Raw genomic sequence first — 13,855 nt, forward strand, 5'->3', positions numbered from 1 at the left:
TTTGTTTATTCATCTCTGAAATGGGGCTCAAATGTCTATTTTTACAAGTTCAAGATGTACAGGGCAGCGCAGCTGGCATAGCAGTTAGTGCAAAGTTATTACAGTGCCAGCGACTTTGGTCTACAAGGAGTTTAAACACAAAGCTGAGTAATTCAGCAGGTCGAGCAGCGCCAGTGGGAGAAGAATGATGGTCAAAAATATCAGCAAGCGTCCGAACAAAAGAGTAGGGGGATGCCTGTTGACATTTTTCCATAACTTGAAGGGCTCAAGCCCGAAACGCCGGTTATGTATTTCTACCTCTGCTACAAAAAGGACATTGTTTGACCTGCTGAGTTTCTCCAGCATTGTGTTTTTTGCTTAAACAACAGCGTCTGCAGACTTTCGTGTTTTACTTCTCTAAGAAGTTTGCACATTACCCCCATGTCTGCATGGGTTTACTCCAAAGATATACGGGATTAGTTGGTCACATGGGGTGGCATGGTGGTAGGCCAGAAGGGCGTGTTACTGTGCTGTATATCTAAATTAAAAATTAAATGTGACTAATGGATTTCCATAGGACTACAAATGGGTATGAAGAAACATGTTTGAGTTAAATCTCTGAATCATTTTGTTTAACTTCCAAAGTCAGAAAAGGTTCAAGCTGAGTAAGATGACAAAAGGTTAAAGAAATCGCTAATGCGCTTCATTTTGTTGTCATCGTTGATTATAGATATCATGCCCCTTGCACCACGGCTCACTTTGGTAGTGTTCTTTCACTGAGTTGGAAGGTTGTGGGTTCAAATTATATTCACAAGTAGAGAGTATAAAAATCTAGGCTGGAGCAGCAGATCAGTGCAGAGGAGAGTAGCATTGATTGATTTGACACAAATCCTCTTTTATTTTGACGTGATTCTGAAAGATTCCATGCGCCATTTTGAAAAGGGGGAGAGTGAGTTTCAGATCTCTATTTATCAATAGAATGGATTATCTGATCATTGTCTCATGACTGACTCTGGTAGGCAAAACACTTGTTCTCAAAGGAACAATAGTACAGTAAAAACCCCGACACATGGCACCTATGGGGATTGATAGATGCCGGATGAGTGAAATTTATGGTTGCTTGATATTGCGTTTCGCATGATTGGTGAACTAATGGTGAGGTGCTCCAATTTTAAACCCGTATTTTCCACAATATTTTTTGCCGTTTGCTTGAGGCCATCGGTTGCTTGAATTCTGGATGACAGGGGTTTTACTGTAATAGAATTAAGTACCAAGGAAAATCATTAAAACAGATAAATGACTCACATTTGGATTATAATCCAACATCAAACTGGTAGGGGGCGGAGATGGGGGTGCTCAGTAGGTCAGGCACCATCTATGGACATTATGGGCCAAAACATTGCATGAATCCTGATACAGGATCGAGACTCAGAATATTGACTGCAGATGCTGCCTGACCCATTGAGTTTTTTGCTCAGATTACACCATCTGTGTCATCATGAATGCATCTCATCTTTAATCCACTTGGAAAATTAACAGTGATGAAGTGTTTTGAAAGGCTGGTGTTGGAGCATATCAGCTCATGTCTGAGTACTGACATCGATCAATTCCAATTTGCCTATCATAGCAATAGGATCTACAGTGGATACCATCTCAATGGCTCTACAAAAAGCCCTGGAACACCTGGACAGCAAAGATGCATTCATTAGGATGCTCTTTATCAACTACTGTTCACCATTAATACCATTATCCCCTTAAAACTGATCAGCAAAATCCAAGACCAGGGACTCAACACCCCTTTGTGTAATTGGATCCTTGATTTCCTCACCCCCAGACCACAATCAGTGAGGATTGATAAGAACTTCTCCTCCACAATCTCCATCAGTAGAGGAGCACCACAGGGCTGCATGCTTTATTCACTTTGCACTAATGACAACATTACTATAAATTTGATGATGAATCAATGGTAGTGGATTGTATAAAAAGGGTTGATGAGTTACCATTACAGTAGATGATAAAGAGCATCCTAATGAATGCATATTTGCTGTCCAGGTGTTCCAGGGCTTTTTGTAGAGCCATTGAGATGGTATCCACTGTAGATCCTATTACCATGATAGGCAAATTGGAGATTGAAAACTTGGCTGAATGGTGCAACAACAACCTCACACTTAAAGTCACCAGAACCAAGGAGCTGATTGTTGACTTCAGGAAGAGAAAACCAAAGGTGTACGATCCAGTGATCATTGGGGGATCAGAGGTGGGGAGAGTGAGCAAATTCAAATTCTTGGGATTCACTATATCAGAGGATCTTTCCTGGACCAACACACTAATGGCATGGTGAAAAAAGCACGTCAGTGCTTCTACTTCCTCAGGAGTTTGTGGAGGTTTGGTATGACGCAGAAACTGTGGTAAATTTCTTTAGATGTGTGGTAGAAATTGTGTTGACCTGCTGCATCATGGTCTGGTAATGGGGACACCAATACCCCACACATTACAAAAGGTAGTGGACACATCCCAGGACATCACAGGCAAAACCCTCCCCACCATCAAGAATGTCTACAGGGAACGGAGAGCATCAGCAATCATCAAGGATCCACACCACCCAGCACACGCTCTGTTCTCATTGCTACCATCAGGAAAGAGGTATAGATGCCACAAGACTTGCACCACCAGGAACAGCAACTACCCCTCCACCATCAAACTCCAACGACAAACTTAATTGGGGGGCTCATTTTTTTTCTTCTGTATTGCATGGTTTGGTTACATTTATTTGTTTACACATGTATATTGTGTACCGTTTTATTTGTACAACCAATAAGTGGTAATTCTGCCTCACTCATAGGAAAAAGAATCTCAGGGTTGTATGTCATGTTATGTACTCTGACAACAAATCTGAAATCTTTTCATTAGAAGTATTTGTTAATTTCCAATTCCATAATAAAATGAACCCCCTGAAAATGAAAGTGAAAACCAAAGTTGAGTTAGAACCAGCCAATAACCAGGCACTTAGTCTGTAAGCCATTTGTCTAGTGAAAGATCACTTACTTGTCAGAAAGGTCAGCTGCTGTTCTATCAGTGAGAAGGTGACACCACCAGGTGGATACTTCATTATTCCCGAAGCGGAAAACCAAACTGAGCATTACATGAGAAACAAAAATGAATCATCGCCAAGCCTGGGAGGAGAACGGGGTTGGGGTGGTGGTCAACAAACCTACTGTTGGTTTCAAACCCTTGAGAACACAGAGATTTCCCCCCTCTTGCCCCATTCCCTCTCCATTTCTACCATCATTTATATCCCACTGCTTAATAAGGACCTATTAGAAATCCAGGAAAATCCAACAGCTCTGTAACATAAGGAATAGGCGTAAGAATCAGTCATTTGGCCTGTCGAGCCTGCTCCATCATTCAATGAGATAACGGCTGATCTAATGATAGGATCTCGTCCACTGACCTGCCTTTTCCCAATAACCCGCCTTTTCCCCATAAACCCTCAATTACCCTACTAGGTAAAAATCTACTCCTTCACTTTCTGGTTGCTGGGTTCTTACATCTGGCCCTTAACCTCTGAGTAAGTTACATAAGTTTACCTCACATTATTGGCTGTATGCAGCTAAATTACTCACAGATGCATAATGTATCTATGATGAAACAATCCTGTTTGCATAATTCTAATAATAGGGGCTCCTAATCTCCTCTCAACCCATAATTAGTGACTAAGAAAAATAACATGTATTTACATAGTGCCTTCCATGCAACAGCCATCAGAGTTTCAGGTACTGAGTAAAAAGTTGATAGGGGTGACAAAGTCTGGTCGAAGGATTTGAGAAGGCAGGGAGGTTTAGATGTATCGTGAGCCTGATGTTGGAACTTCCAGAATATTCAGCGGCATTCCTCCCCCCGCAACTGGATAGATCCCTGGGATGCATGTTTCCTATTCATTGTCTAATTCACCCTTTTTTTTTACCCAAACCTTTCTTTGGTTAAGGCCCCAATTAGGACTCTGGTCAAAGTTTAAGGTTCTCCTTTCCTGTGTAGCAGTCAAGTTTTAGTTTCTTCCATACTTCTCAATTACATCAAAAATTGTTACGCTATACAAGATGAGAAGAAAACAAGGCTTTTATTTAAATTTGCTGTGGCCCCAGGGTGAGGGGGTGGGGGGTGCTGCAGAGCCCATGTTGAGAAGGGCTGGTCTACTTGTCCACTGTCACGGTCACTCAAAAAATAACTTTGTTTTGCATAAATTTTTTTCTCCACCTACTACTATTAATATTTTGGATATATCATTGGAATATAATTGCACTTAATTGCTTGAATATCAAACATTGAGAGTGCAGAAGTAAAATCCTGATGATCTGGTGTCCAATCCCAACAAGCCTGCCAAAGATTCTGGAAACGCAAATCTTTAACACAGTAAGACTGAAATCTATACCTATTGCTCTCTCGGTTTTCCCATCACTGAGGAAGGCTTGGAATATTAAAAAAAGCTGTTCAAAATTCTGATTGTTATCATTACATTTACACTTCATAAATAGGAATTGCAGTCACTAATGGATTTTATAATAGTCCATAGGCAAGACGTAGGTGTCTACCTGGTTTTATTTTGATGCATGCCTCTATTTAGTGAAATATGGCTTTAAGTTTATCAAGGTACAACAGGTCTGGCATCTCGGATTTTAAAACAAGGATCATTCTGACCATTTCATTTGACGTGAATTGTGCAGAGTATTTCCAACATAAAATATTTGTGACCACATAGGTCTTGGATCACTTAGGAGATCCTATTAATTCTTAGCTACCAAAGAGCCTCTGGTTCAAAATGAGCAGCTAATTGGGGTGTTCTTCTCATTTCCATCTTCAAAATTTGCATTGGAAAGATTTACATTTTTTTATTGCTCCTTTCTCAAGACCTGCTCAGTTCTTCTATGGTTTAAATTTGCATCTGTCATCATCCACCATCCATCACAGCATCAAATACTTGGAAACTTTTTTTTAATCTTTAATCATTCATCTACATGTCTTTCAATCTTTTCCTTGGGTATGAGACTGATAATGTTTTGAAAGCATGTAAAATAATCCTATTTTAACAGTACATTGTTTTTACAGTCTAATCAAACTGTTTTTGTTTCTTAATGGAACGCCAGCTAAAAATGTAAAATATTTACCATATAAAGTCAGAAACTTTACAACTGTCAGGACTGTTTTCCAATTAACATTGTGATAATTGATGTCTAGATCCAATTAGTCATTTGTTAAGATTGTAGGATCCAGCTGGGATTAATCCTTGTTACTGCTCTGTGTTTAAAATCTGTAAGTCATTCAGTCTAGATGGGAGAATATAAAAAATTGCCTGTTTGACGCCATATTGCAGATTGAATGTGACAATTTCAAGATGTTTATCTCAAGTAATTTTAAACATTTCGAAGTTGCTGGGTACACTTGATCCAAACTGAAGGTTTTCAGTTTTAACATAAGGTTTGCATAAAACCAAATGCTGCCCCATTCAAGCACATCTTGAGAAATTTTCGTTCAGTCTCTTCCAGTTTCCTCAATCCATAGTGGATTAAATCAGGCAAAATACTCGGGACTTTAAGTGCAAGTTATGCCGTGGTAAATGGAGGTTCCGCTAACATTAACCTGAGCCCATAAAACTGCATGCCCTTCTTATAAATAATTATGAGCATAGCGAATTTCTGCCTGCTAATGGCTGCTGTGAAACCATCTCAAATTCAGCTCTCCTTCCAAGTTCAGTTGGAAGCACCTGTTTAAAAGTTTGATATGTTTGGGGTGGGGGGGGGGGGGTGGTGGAATCATTAAAACTGACTATTGTAGACCAACGAAATGCAAAATTATTCCTCACAAACTTTTTAACTTAAGAGACTAAACATCAGGTTAAACAAATGGAGGAATAGATACGTAAACTATTGTTTTTCATGTGATAATTCCATCTCTACATAAAATAATATCCTTTAATAGAAGGTAAAACAAAATAAGCATGTGTTCAATTATGTGACCCAAGAACACTGGTACACAAAAGAGTTTTCATTATGTTATTGAATTTTTGTGCAACTTTGTTTGCTTTGGTAAATCAGGAGAACTTCAAACACACTTTGCTCCTGGATTTCTAATTGTTCCAAAAATGTCATCTCTGTTCCATTTGCCATCAAACTGCAGAGGGTTGTGAACATGGCTCAATCCATCACACACCTCCACCCCCTCTCCTCCATCGATTCCATCTATAACTCCCACTGCCTTGAAAAAGGAACCAACATTCCCCCCCCCCCCTCCACCCCACCACAAGCATCAGGAAGCAGATTCATGAGTATGAGATGACATACCATGAGGTTCAAGCACTGTTTCTATCCTGCTGTCATTGGACTCCTGAATGATCCCTGAAATAGTAAACTGATGCTGCCTTTGCTCCGTGCCAACTGATCTCTGTAATTCTGCACTTTTGTACTATGTATGAGATATCACTGCATTTTTGATACAAAAAGCAGCCGGACATCTTTAAAAAGCTGTCTGTTTTTTTCTGATAACTGAGGGCTCTGGCCCACAACATCGGTAATATATCTTTACCTCCCATGGACACTGTGATACCACCGAGTTTCTCTATGTTTTTACTACAATCACAGCATCGGTAGACTTTTGTGTTTCATCCATGCAGGCTGAACCCCACTCTAAAGCACTTAGATGGTAGCTTTTCTGATTAGAGTCTTCAAAATCTACTTCCTCCTTCATTAAATTACCTCCATGCTGTGCATTGGCATCTCTGCCAAGGTCACCTGCTCTTACACAAGGAAATAATACAGGGCATGCACTGAAGGATAAAACACAAACATGCCAAATTATGCATTCGGAAATAAAAACAAAATACATCAGACATATTCAGCATTCTACCGAGTCCAGTCCATAGCTCCCCCCTCCCCCCTTTTCTAACTCCCGACACCCATCCTCCTTGGCCTCTCAGCAGGTCGGGCAGGGTATGTGGAAAGGGAAACTGATTAAAAGTTTTTAAAGCTGATTGGCCCAACTTTACCTTCTGTGATGTGTGGCCCATCATGCAGAAACTTGCAGTTTTGCAATAATGTTTCATTACTACTTGTTAAAATGAGTAAATCCTGTGAACAAAACCACAAGTCAATTCTGACAGGGCACTGGATAAGAAAATAATGTCTGGAGTGGAAGGGTTATTGTATGAGGAGAGTTTGAGAGCTCTGGGACTGTACTCGCTGGAGTTTAGAAGAATGGGGGTGGAGGGGCGCGGGGGAGTCTCATTGAAACTTATCAAATACTGAAAGGCCTGGATAGAGTGGATGCGGAGAGTATGTTTCCTATGATGGGGGAGCCGGGGACCAGAGGAAAAAGCCTCAGAAGACAAAAACATCCCTTTAGGACAGAGATGAGGAGGAATTTCTTCAACCAGAGGGTGGCAAATCTATCAAATTCTTTGCCATGGACTGCTGTGAAGGTCAAGTGGTTGGGTATATTTAAGACACGGGCAGATAACAGTAGCACTCACATCTACTGCTATGAAGAGCTTTAAGATGTCGTTCATTGCCAGAATTAACTCGTACCTAGGTAAAGACCAGGACCCCCTGCACTTTGCCTTCCGCCACAATCACCCCACAGCAGATGCAATCTCACTGGCTCTCCACTCAGCCCTAGATTATCTAGACCAGTGGTTCTCAACCTTTTGCCTTCCACTTTCATATCTCCATAAGTAATCCCTTACTAACCACAAAGCTTCTATGCACAGGACGCCATAGATGCTCTGTGTTTATTAAGGGATTACAATGTGATATTTGAGAGGAAAGAAAAAGGATGAGAACCACTGACCTAGACAAAAACAATATGTACATCGGGCTGTTTTTCATCGACTACAGCAGTCATTCTCAACCCTTTTCTTTCCACTCACATACCACTTTAAGTAATCTCTATGTCATAGGTACTTAAGGTGGGAAGGGAAGGATGAGAATCACTGCTCTAGACCCAATTGTTTCTGAAATATTTTGCTTGAGAAAAATTGTCATTGGCCCATTTCCTTTGGAGTTATAAAACCATGCACATAACGAGTCAATTAGGTATGATTAAACAGTGGTTTTCAAACTTTTTCTTTCCACCCACATACCACTGTAAGCAATCCCTTACTAATCACAGAGCACCATTGGTATAGGGAATACTTAAAGTGGTACGTGAATGGGAGAAAAAAAAGGTTGAGAACCACTGGTCTACAGCTCAGAGTTCAACACCATCATACCCTCAGTACTGGTCAGCAAGCTTCAAAACCTGGGCCTCTGCATGTCCTTCTGCAAAGGGATCCTTGACTTCCTTTTTGGAAGACCACAGCAACAGTAGTAATGTCTCTTCCTCATTGACAATCAGCACAGGCGCACCTCAAGGATGCGTGCTTAGCCCACTGCTCTACTCTCTCTACACCCATGACTGTGTGGCCAGGCACAATTCAAAGGCCATCTACAAATTTGCCGATGACATCATAGTTGTTGGCCATATCACAGATGACAATCAGGAAGTTTACAGGTGTGAGATAGGTCAGATAGTTGAGTGTTGTCACGACAACAACCTTGCACTCAACAGGAGAAATGCTAAGAAACTGATTGTAGACTTCAGAAGGGGGGGAACCAGGAGAACACAAACCAGTCCTCATTGAGGGTTCAGCAGTGGAAAGAGTAAAGAACTGGGTGTCAATATCTCTGAAGATTCATCCTTTGCACTAATTTATTTATTTTTATTAAGTAGTGTATTCTCAGAAATATAATGCACAATAATACTGCCGCAAAACAACAAATTTAATGACAAATTATGCATTCGGAAATAAAATATTCAGAAACAATAAATTCTAAGTTCTTGATTAGGAAGGGAACCAAGGTTTTGGAGAGAGGGCTGGAGAATAAGGTTGAAAAGGATCATAAATTAGCCATGATGGAATGGTGGCATGGACTTGACGAGGCTAATTCCGCTCCTATGTTTCATGTTCTTATGGAGAGAGAAACTCTTATTATAACCTCATCTAATATTATAACCTCATCTAATATTAATCAGATAATTTATATCAAGATATTTTATTACTGGTGTAATGTGACTGTACTTCTGCGTCTGGAACAGTAACTCACATGTTTAACATAAAAATACACAGGCAGGATTGCAGAGAGGCTGTAAAACTCATGGTCACAATTTGCCCTTGGCAAACACTAAGGCTGTAATGGAAGTAAATGACTGGAATATGTACATGTAGCAGCTGTCGTAAATCACAAACAAAACGACTGATCTGCCACACAGAAATATCCAACAATGTTGGAAATTGTTTCAGTTCTGGTGGTTTGCCAACTGAGCACTGGGATATTTCTTGAAATGAAGGGCAAGGTCAGCTTTGCAATGATCAAGGTAAAATGGGGGCAGTACCCCTCATAAATTAAACTTGATTAGAAGCCAAGGTTTTCTCAAGGTCCCATTTATTGCCATGTAATAATTTGTAAAATGAAATATACATTATAAACTTCAGCTTTAGATTGCCATAAAGCAAACAGGGTTGTCATGAGGATTGCCAAGCTCCCTTAACAATAAGAGAAAGAAAACCAAAAGAGATTCCCTACAAAGTGTCTGTGGATTCACAACTTCCGCTCCCTCTGCCTCTGCAGCCACACATACTCTTGTTCAAACCATCAGCAACTCGAGCTCCAGATCTAAACCACTGAGCCTTTCTTGTTCTCAGCACCCTCTCGAATCCCATGATTCATTTGCCAGCAATCTGCAACCTGGTGCAAGACCTTTGACTGCAAGTCGGCAGTGGCCAGCAGCCTGTGAGGGTCCTTCAGGTGCTGAGCCCCTCACTGGGTCTGCTGCTGAAGTTACCTTCTCCTATGCTTCTCCTTCTCAACACGAGGAGGGTGTTCTCCTTGTTTCTGATTCCCTGCGCTGGTCCACTGCTCCCCTGGAGTCTGCAATCCCTCGTGCTGTGCTGCCCACCACAGACTCTGCTATCTTAGGAGCAGAACACCAGGTTGCAGGATTTTATAAAAACACCAGCTCCTTTAACAGGTCTTTTAAAGCCTCTATGGAGCCATTAGCTTTAGGACCAGGTGGTAGGACCCTGCAGAGCAGCACTGTGTCTCTACTCCTCTGACTCCCATATCTGCACCAGCAAAGAGAGCTGCTGTTACAGCAGTACCATATTTTTAAATATAGAAGTGCAAAAATCCAGATGCCAGAAATCTGGACCACTTGAGAATTTGGATTTTTCAAACATTTTAAATTTAATGGGCATTTGTGTGTGTGTGCGAGCACGCATAAACACCACAGATGCAATAAGTGACCACAAAGGTTGATTTTTTTTTAAAAAACACTGCTCGTTTTGATAAATGAAGTATTTGCTAGTGAATAAACTATCAAAATTTACTTGTTCATCTCTTCTTTATTCCTCCTTAAATTTGAAATTTAAAAGTACTGCCAGGAAAATTCCAAGATCCCGACCAACCCAATCCCCAAGCAGTCTGGATTTTTGGACTTCTACCGCAAGGTCACGCTCCTGAATATTTCATATTCAACTTTTCTTTTGCGACCTAATTTAGGCTGGTCGGACCTCTTGTTTCCCTTTAACTTGCTTCCACTGAACTCTTAACCACAAAACTTTCCTATATTACAAACACAAAAGTGCTGGAGAAACTCAGGAGGTCACATAGCATCCAGAGGAAATAAAGGGTAACCAATGTTTCGGGCCTGGGCCCTTCACCCTGGATTGAGTGCAGACACGCCAGACTAGAACCGTTGGAGACAATCTAGAAAGGGGAGGCTGGGGGAAATGGATTTATGAAGAGGGAAGACCGGTGTCTGCTGTCAGTGAGAACAAGAGTTGGGATGAAATGCTGTGTGCAAACAGAGATACCTTGGAGAACCTAAAGGTACAGCTAATGCAAACACTGCTGCTGTTGAGGTCCTGACATCCAGTGATCTATCAGATGCAAATTATAATCACTATGGCTACTGATAGAAGTTAGTGGACTTAGTGTTAAGTCTAATGCAGACAATTTTCCACGTACAAATAATGCCAAGAAAACAGTGATTCAGAATACCAGAATATAGATTCAAATATATGAGGGCAGTTATACTGAGGCATCGACTGAAGTACAGGGTGTGTGGGGGCCTACGAGGAGCAGTATACCCCTCGAATCAAAAGTACCTGGAGTAAACACTTCATATCAAGTGCAATTTGAAATAAGCAGAGAGAAGTTGCTGAGTGAATTTCAAATTGATTGAAATTATTGAACACTACAGTACAGTACAGGGCTTTCAGCCCTCGAAGTTTTGCTGACCGATATATTCCTACTGTCTATTTTTCTTTCATCCGTGTGCCTGTCAAAGAGGCCCTTAAATGTCCCTGTTGTTTCGGCCTCCACCACCACCCCTGGCAAGGCATTCCAGGCCCCCACAACTCTGTGTAAAAACACTTACTCCTGATGTCTCCCCTAAACTTTCTTCCCTTCACTTTGGCTGTTAGAGATACAAATCTCAGCCGAGATCTGAAGGAGGGAAACATGGGAGATTGGGGAAAACAAAAAAAAAATTGGAAATTTTACAGGATCAGTGCTGGAAAGTCTATATACTCTTTTGTGCTCGACTTAGAACTTATAAAGAGCAATTTGTTCCTCTGCCAAAATTTCAAGTTTGGGCTCTGCTTGACACCAATGTTAATGATCCTGGCATCTGCAGTTCTTGCAGCAAAAACAACAGGTGCCTGAACTTCATCAGAGAGATGAGTGAGCAAATCTTTTACCATTCTATAGCTGAAGGTCTGTGTTAATGTCTGGGAAGTACTGGTTGGATACTTGCACTCTGTGCACTGCTGCTGCGATACTATTATGTGCACACTGTCACAGAGGAAGGTAAGTCAATGAATCTGACAGATGGAAGCAGAGTTCAAAGTGTATCCACATTCCACACTCAGCTCAAACCGCTGGGAATGCATTTCTCTGAAAAGCAGCTTCCAATTGTTTTCTGACAGTGATGTTTCATCATGTCAAAGGGCACAGAGTTAAGATAAGGAGAGAAGGATGTAAAATGAATTGAACGTGAAAGTCTGCAAATGCTGGGTTGAGTGCAGAGCAGAAAAGTGCTGGAGAAACTCAGTAGGGCCAGGCAGCATCTAAAGAAAGTAAAGGGTAACCAAAGTTTCGGGCCTGGGCCCGGATTCAAGCAAAAGGTAGGCAGGCACCTGAATTAAAAGGTGAAGAGTTAGAAGAGAAGAGGAGGGAGGAAGGGGCAGGAGGAGGAGCACAGGCTGACAGGTGAGAGATCATCGCCAGATATAGGGTAGAAGAGAAAAGTTGAGGTGATGGGAGAATGGGTCGCTGTCTGAATGCAGAGGGAAGGGAATGTGGAGCTGGAGAAAAGGAGATTGAGGGATGGGGAGGGGCTTAACAGAAATCAGAAAAGATTATGTTGAATCTGTCCAGTTGGAGAGTATGTTGTTGCTCCTTCAATTTACAGGTGGCCTCGGTTTGGTAGGACACGTCATGGACGGACATGTGGATGTGGGAGTGGAAGTGGTTGGCCACTGGGAGGTAAAAGGAACCTGAGGGGCACCATTGCATATGGAGAATATGGATAGAGGCAAGCTGCCAGAGGAAACGGTAGGGGTGGATACAGCCACAAGGACATTTGGACAGGTACATGGATGGGAGGGATATGGGCCAAGCGCAGGCAAATGAGATTAGCTCGGTAACCAAGCAAATGGGAATACCTCGGGTAACCAAACTGTTCAGCATGGATCTGGGCCAAAGGGGAGGGGGCAGTCACGTGATGGAGTAGTGGCCGGTCGGGGAACTCCAGCCCTCTCCGGAAAAGTTTAAAAAAAAAATAAAGAAAACACAAAGGCACAAACACGAAAATTAAAATAAAGTGAAAGTAAAGGTGGGAAGAAAATGGCAGCGAAGAAAGAAAAGTCGAAAGCAACGGGAAGAAGAGAAGAAGAAAAAACATCGGAAGAAGAAGGTGAAGGCCTTACCTGTCCGAGGAGGCCTTCTGTGGAGAGAGAAGCCCGCTCCCTCAGGTCAGTCGAAGTCCCGAGCTCGGGACTACAAAAATGGCTCGCAGAGCCAAGCAAAAGTGCGCGATGCGCAAGAAAAAAAACACTGACGGGAGGGGGGACCAGCTGAGGAGTCGATCTCCACAGCTGAGAATGACAGCCACAGCACAACAACAAGAGAACGTAGAAAACAACGAGAACAAGAAAGAAGAGAGTAAAAAGAAATCAAGGAAACAACAGATGACCAACCCAGAGGAAGAAGAAGAACACAGAGAAATGGAAGAAGGGAAGGGCAAGACAGTGGATATTTTTTTTTTAAAGAATATATGGAATCAGTAAAAGAATGGCAATCACAAGAATTTATTGAAATAAAAAGAATTAAAAGTACAGAAGAAAAAATGAATAGATTAGAGATGGTCATGTCAGATATAGGAAAAAGAGTGGATAAGGTGGAAGAACGAGAAACAGCCGTAGAAATGGAAGTAGAGGACTTAAAAAAGAAATTAGAAGAATCTAATAAAAAAATTAAAGAGACACAAGAGGTGTTAGCTCAGAAGATAGATATAATGGAAAATTATAATAGAAGAAATAATATAAAGATAGTGGGCCTTAAGGAAGATGAAGAAGGCAAGAATATGAGAGAATTTATAAAAGATTAGATCCCCAGGGTCCTAGGAAGACCAAAATTACAGGAAGAAATGGAAATAGAAAGAGCACATAGAACATTAGTCCCTAAACCACAACCACAACAAAAACCAAGATCCATTTTAGTAAAATTCCTAAGATATACAACAAGAGAACATATATTGGAGAAAGCAATGAAGAAAATAAGAGAAG

The 13,855-nt window shown here is 41.3% G+C and overlaps 1 protein-coding gene across 8 annotated transcripts in view; it reads right to left on the reverse strand.

The window, feature by feature from the left end:
• rbm20 (RNA binding motif protein 20) overlaps positions 1-13,855 on the reverse strand; it is a 183,592-nt gene that overhangs the window by 152,508 nt on the left and 17,229 nt on the right. For 3 of the 8 annotated variants that reach the window (XM_069900082.1, XM_069900077.1, XM_069900083.1), the window contains exons 1-2: positions 8,237-8,444; positions 3,025-3,111 (exon numbers count right to left, since the gene is read on the reverse strand). The exons of 1 other annotated variant lie outside the window; for it this stretch is intronic. The gene's annotated coding sequence lies outside the window, so the exon portion shown is untranslated. Of the gene's footprint in view, positions 1-853; positions 1,232-3,024; positions 3,153-8,236; positions 8,445-13,855 lie in introns of those variants that run through there. 4 more of the 8 variants (XR_011345390.1, XM_069900079.1, XM_069900078.1 and 1 more) reach the window with 4 other exon arrangements.

The sequence above is a fragment of the Narcine bancroftii genome, chromosome 10, assembly GCF_036971445.1.
Source record: "Narcine bancroftii isolate sNarBan1 chromosome 10, sNarBan1.hap1, whole genome shotgun sequence".
NCBI lineage: Eukaryota > Metazoa > Chordata > Chondrichthyes > Torpediniformes > Narcinidae > Narcine > Narcine bancroftii.